This window comes from Corvus cornix, chromosome 1A, assembly GCF_000738735.6.
Source record: "Corvus cornix cornix isolate S_Up_H32 chromosome 1A, ASM73873v5, whole genome shotgun sequence".
NCBI lineage: Eukaryota > Metazoa > Chordata > Aves > Passeriformes > Corvidae > Corvus > Corvus cornix.
The window spans coordinates 54,079,045-54,085,926 of NC_047057.1; positions in this window are offsets into that span (position 1 = coordinate 54,079,045).

Below are 6,882 nucleotides of genomic sequence, written 5' to 3' on the forward strand. Positions count from 1 at the left end.
TTACTAGCAACAACAGACTAAAATTCCTACAAGGACAAGCTTTGAAAGAAAATCTGGAAAAAATCAGTATAGTGACAGCCTTAAGTACCCACAGTAGGGCAGGACTGGGCAGGGGTCAGATCCTTTATCTGATGCAGCTAGAGTGAAATCCCTGTGTTGATTTGCCTGATTGAGGATGTGATTTTCCTACTTGCAGCACACTGCAGCCTTCTTCTTCCACCCTGCCTGTGCTCTGAAAGAACCCAGCACAAGTGGAGAAACTGGAGCTGGCTTTGAGAGCCTGAGGCTTGGGAATAGCCACACTGGCTGAGCACGCTGCCCATGCTGAGAAGAGGGCGTATTTAGAGGGAGTATTTAATTTAGAGGAAGTATTTATGCATGATGCTCTGTTGTGACACATAGTTTTGCCTTACATGAGAGGTAAATCAATTCCTGTAGCTATTCCTAACTTGACTTGTCTGCCCACCAGAGTGACAGCTTTTGATGCCAGCTGGAATAAGATTGGTGCCATCACAACAAAAATTCTCAATTTATATTAATAGGATTAAGTAACTGATCCATGGAGATGGCTCATCTCCACTCAAAGCACAGATACCCTCCTCCACAGAAATATGTATCATTATATCACAGTCCAGAGCAGTCAGCTCTGTCAAGGCTTCACATTCCCTAGAGTGGGATTTGTGTCTCCATGGTTTTAGCCATTAAAAAGGTAGTTTTTTATCTTAAGTTGTAATAATGGCTTCTGCTATAACCTATGGAAAAATACCAGACAGGAGAACATCTCACATGTCCTAGGCACTTGCATCTGCAGTTTTCAAATTGTCCAGAAATTTGGACTGCTACTGGTACTGCTGTATGCCAAGCCAGCTTGGGTCTTGGCTGACACTGGAATTTTAACAAACGTAATATAAAAATGTGCATTATGGATAGCATTTAAATGGATTCAATTTCTGAGTCACCTCAGTGTGAGAGAAATCCTCTCCCAACTGCGTAAGTTTTATACCACTGGTGCCATTGGAGAAAAATGCAGTTTTGCAGTAGAAAGTTTCAGACTCTTGGTATGACATTATACTAAGTGACACTGAGTTTTTGCTGTTTGGTGATTAGAAATGAGCATGGATCAGGTAGATAAATCTGGTTCTCTGTGCCAAACTCCCATATCATGTAAAATTCAGATAAAATTTTATTCTAAATGTAACAACAAAGATCTTCAAGGGCAAGATACACCTCACTCTGTCTCTATCCCCCTGAGCACTAATCCACAAATCTCTTCACTTCCACCCACTGCAAGGAAAGGGCCAAATGCTACCAGAAGTCTGCATCTGTGGAATTTTAGGCTCTACTGTGAATATGAGAAGAAGTCACAAGAAAACAAGCTGTTGAAATTTCCAACAACTATGCACAAATGTGCAACGTCCACAGAATTTCTACAGTGACTGAGTTGCTGTTGTGATTGCCTGCCCTGCAGCCTGGCATCCCAGAACAGAGATGGCCAGCCCCACCTGTGAACACCACCACAATCTCTCTGAAGCTGTGGGATGGGGCCATCATCTCCTTCACTCCAAGTCAGAGAGAAAACTTGAGTGGTAGGAAGACAACACTCAAGAATGAGAGCATCTGCTCTGCAACAGATGTGCTGATTACAGATGGGGCCTTAATTGCAAGCAGCAAAGATTTCCTGTTTGGTTTTGATTTTAGAGCAGTGAAGATTTAGTAATTCATGCCTTGTGGAGACAAGAAACTTGTGTGGAAGAGTTTTCAAACAAACCAACTACTGAGCACTGTGCCACTCAGGTCAGTCATTCTGGCTCTACAGAGCTCACCCACACTGTCCTGGAGCTGCAAAGAGTGATAGTGTGCCAGTCAAATAGCTTGCTTGCAAACCACTATGACCTGAAAGATAGTAAATCTTCCTTAAAACTAAAATTACATGGGGATCTACTGGAAATTCACCAGTCAAGTTTAAGAAGGAAATTCCACTCCACAGGCATTAGGCAGTGAATTTTGCCCTCACTGGAGGTGAGATGGGCTGAGCTGATGTGTTAGATGAGTTCTGTCACCAAAAGGGCTGACCCTACTCTCCTGTCCTCCCACTCCATCCCTTCCTCTACTGCTCATCTGGCTGCTTGGTGAGCCATTTCAGACCTCAGACAATTTTCCCAGGGGAGAAGAAAAGAGGGCAGAACAGAGCTCCTCATTAATGATTTCTATGTTTTGTTTCTTAACCAATTTCATGTTTCTATTTGTTTTGGTGGGTTTATCCTCTTTCAGGAGAGAAGGGGAGAAGGTCTGAAAAGAAAATCCACCAAACCAAAAAACAGATGAATGCAGGGCCAGCTGGGGAGAGCTCCTTTCTCCACAGATCTATGTAGGCAGTGAGCTCAGAAGGTAACTGAGCTTGCAGTCTCCAGTACAAATCACCCTCCAAAAACAATTATTACAATCCTGTGTCCACAGGGTTTGGTGTCATCAACCAGGGAAGACACATGGGGGACTCCAAAACAGCTGCACATGAGAGAATTCACATAGAGGAGCAGTGTTACAACTCTCTCAGTTGAATATCTATCTTAGACAGGATAATGTCATTTTTACACACCAGAGACATTGGTTCAGCTCATGACACCACTGAAGGCTCTTCAAACCACAGTAGGTATGCACCTTGCAACATCTGCAAAGTATTGGAACCACTCCAAAATTGAGACAAAACACCTTCATGTGAACTGCAGGTCTAACCACTTCACTAAAAATGATTAGTCAAAGGTTATATAAGAAAACCCATATTGCGTATATAGAGATGTTTCCTGTACGATCCCTGCCCAAGCACTTGGGGGTGTAAGGGCATCCCGCACCATAAACAATCAGTCAGATTTTATGAACCCCCGCTGCTTATGCATGCAATTAATCTCTTTTTCAACATAGGTGTATTTCTAGATTATGACATACCATGGCAGTGACTTGCACTTAGTTACGTGTAATGCAGAAAACCCCAGCCTTCTTTGACTGCTTCAGCCATAGCTCTTGTATGGTGAGAAATGGTGAATCCTTGCTCCTTGCTTGCCTTTCCCACAAGTTTTATGATTTTAGGACTGCTTAAAACATGTGCTGGGAGAACTCCGCAAGACAAGTCTAAAGCAACAAAAAAGTGATAAAGAAACAACAGGAGAAGAAAGACAAGCAGATTAAAGCAAAAGTAAATATGTATCAACTCAGAGTGTTAAAGCTCTGCAACATTTAATAGGTGTTGGTACCATGCCTCTCCTTCTGAGAAAATCAGTAGCACCACACATTTCCCGAGCACATTGCTTTTTTTCTGTCTAATTTGTAGGAGGAAGCATGTCTAAAACAGAGGCACTGCTTTAAGGTGCTTTATGGCAACTTCCCCACCAGCTTTATTTTCAGGCTGCTTTGATTTCCACCACGACTTTACCTTCAAAGGTACTTCACAGAGTACACAGCTGATGGTTCATGTACACATCCCCAGCTTAGTCAGGAGTCTAACTCTTGCTTTGAGACACATTTTTCATTTTTTATCTTCCTAAATTGAAAGGCACACGTGCACACACCCTGGCGTACTTCGCATCAAGTGTCCCAGCCTAACGATTGTGCTTTAATTGGCCCCAGGCATTAAAAAGAGCCCAAGAGCTGTCTGAGCACTGAGCTGTGGCTCCCATACATTTTCCATTGTTTTCTTTTAACGTTGTACCTCAGGTAGCAGAGAAATAAACATAGGCTGATACCCATCTGTCAGATTCATTAAAATAACACATTTAAAGTGGTTAGCAGCATCACTGCTTCACTTCCTCTTCTGGCCCTGCAGTAAGAGCTGCTCAGAGTGCTCACTAGGGGAGGTGATCTGCAGAAATAGCCCTGACATGCTGCCCTCACCTGTCCCAGCCCTGGGCCAGGTTATGGCCATTAAATGTCCTCCAGAAATAACCCAGAAATCCTCAGGGAGCTACTCACCTCGGACACGGGCACCTTTCTACCTTTCCTGGGTTGTAGCTGACCCTGCTCCAAGAAAAAGCAAATGCCTCCACATTCAGGATTACCTGTCCAGCTTCAAATACCAAAAAGAAACTTGGAGGATGCAAGCTTTAAATGTGCAATAAGCACCACTTTTGGCATGACATATTGGAGTGACCAATGCAAGCTTAACAGTTTAACGTGAGTGTAAGCCATTAATTTAGCATGGTTATTTTTAGCAGCTGTAGAGCTAAGGAAGAAATGGTGCTTGCAGAGCCAATAAAAACATAAATAAGGGTGGTGTGGTCTCTCTGCATCCCCCCTTGCACTGCCACTGTGGTGCTGACCTGCCGTGCCCTCTGCCACACACAGCTCCATCATGGCCCCCCACATCCCAGAGGAAGTTAAAACAAGTCATGAGCTTCTATTTTCAGACACGCTGGTGGTGTTGGGTCCACCAGGCACCTCATGTCATGCAGCTTCGCTCTCTGCATCTTCCTTCCATGATGTAGCAACCCCAAAGTGCCACCCAAGGGAACATTTGTCTGCAGAGACCTTGAGTTGCCCCATCCCACAATCCATGTATATGTATTTGTATACAGATATAGACACACATAATGGTGCAGAAGCTTCAGAGTGGGAAAAGCTACTCTGGGTCAAACCCCAAAAGCAAGTCACCACTTTTGCCTACCTCACATCACACTGCATGGCATACACACACATCTCATCGTGGGTGGTCAATTTACAGTGACATTAAAAGGGAAAGCAGATCTTCAGGCTAAATGTGTTACCACTTATTTTTGAAAGCAAGCAAAAAGGCAGAGCTCAATTTACTCTGTGCCTAACCTAGGGTAAAACCTGTTTTCAAGGAAAGAATTGCTTGATGACACAAATATATACAGAGGAAAGAAGGATCTGGGCTTTAGCTGCAGATTTGTCACTATGTGCCTAAGTCAGCTTCTAGAGGAAGGGATGGATACTTCTTTGAGCTCATGACGGCCACCTACAGCAGGGAATGGGCTCACTCAAGGGGTCTGGCCACAGCATGGCCTCCCTGACAGAAAAGCATCCCTTGTTGGCACCTGATAGTCAGTCTGACGGGGCAGGTCAGGTGGTGCTGATCAAGGTCAGTCATGTAGGTTTGCTAGGGGAAAGGAAAGCCTTCCCTCTCTGTCCTGATATACACCTCACTTTGTGTCAGCTTATTTAATGATTTTAAGATGCAAAAATGCTGTGGGAGAACTCCCTCAGACAAGTCTGTAACTAGGAAGATTTCTAGCTTCTAGAAAAGAGACAGAAAAAGGACAATTGAATGAAAAATAAATCATACGTGTGAAGTCAAATTCTGCACAACAGAACATGGGTCGGGAGCATTTAGCAAATAAAAGGAAAACAAACATATTCAGATTTGCAGGCTCTGAATCCCACAAACCCTGCAGGGTGGGCCCAGCTGAAGGGCAGCCCCTCACTGCAGAGGCCCATGGATTCTTGGGAGCACTCTCAGCCATACACCCCCAAGCCCTCCAGTACCCATGGCAGCATGTGACCTGCACTGTGCCTTTGCCTTTCCACACTGACAACCCTTCCCACCCTCCCTGATGGATGCCAAAGCCCTTGCTCCACTCTCACCTCCTCACCAGCAGCCCCTAAACCAAAACACCCCAGTGGCACAAATGGTGCCTCCAGGATGGAAATATTTCAGGAGCATTTTGCTGTTTTGTGCATGCAGAAGCGAGGTCAGTGGTGTGGCAGATCCCCTGGTACCTTCTTTCTATTTTTTGTGTTTTTTCAGATTTAACTTCTCTCTGGATGCCAAACAGGCCTTGGCAAGAACAGTCTCACACCATCCCACATTGAGGACAACTGAGCAATCAGAAAAGCCAGTCATCAAAGAGAAAGGGCTTCTCTCTCTGCAGGGCTGACATTTACCACAAGCATTTATACCCTATTTTGACCTGAAAGGTGTCTATCAAGTTTTGTGCAAAAGACTCAGCCATCTGGCTCCTTCTGGCACAGCCAGAGGCAGGATCAGTCACAGGCTTTATGAGTGCAAGGTCATCCCACACAGCACAGCAAGACACCTACCCTACACCTACCCTATCATGAAACCTCCACCAGCACCCACGACATCTCCAGGAAATCCACTGTGTCCGACACGGGTCCTGCCCATCCTATGGCTCTACAACAAGGGAACTTCCTGCACTGGGCTCTGGGCAGGCAGCAGGGCTTGAAGGAGGGAAGGCAGGATACAAGTTGGAATACAAGACTTACAAGGAAAGTTAGAATTGCTCAGACAACTCGCACCCAGAGGAAAAGGGTAAAAGGGGAATGAAGCCTGGGTCAGGGAAGCTTAAAAAAAAAAAAGAAAAAATGAGAAAAAAAGAAAAAATTCTAGGAGATGTCAGTGAAACTCTATTAAATTCCCTGTTCAAGTCTGTGGAATTTCCTGTCAACATGTGTATCTGTAGTATCTTAGGATGATTCTAACACTCATATAAGAGCATCCAAATATGTTAATAACAAATAAATATGAGCAGAACATAAATACTGATTAGCTTATTAAATTTTCTAGTATGTTCTTCCAAAGCATGCATTACCCAAAGTATGCTTAATTTGACAAAAACATTGAATACTTAGCTTTGGCATTTAATAAATCCTTATGTGATAATATATTATATACCTCTACCATCATGCACAGATGACATAAATACACACCTGAAAATGTCTTCCTTATGGAGAAGTAATAAAAAAAGCTCTACCAAAAAAAGTCTCACAATTTGAAATCCAAAGAAAAAACAGAAGTAATTAAACCCAACACCTACTGAATTGAAAGCAACCAGTGTAGAAACATGCATCCTTAATGATGACATAACCCACAAGAATAGATACATGCAGATCTAGCTCTGCAAAGCCAAGCTC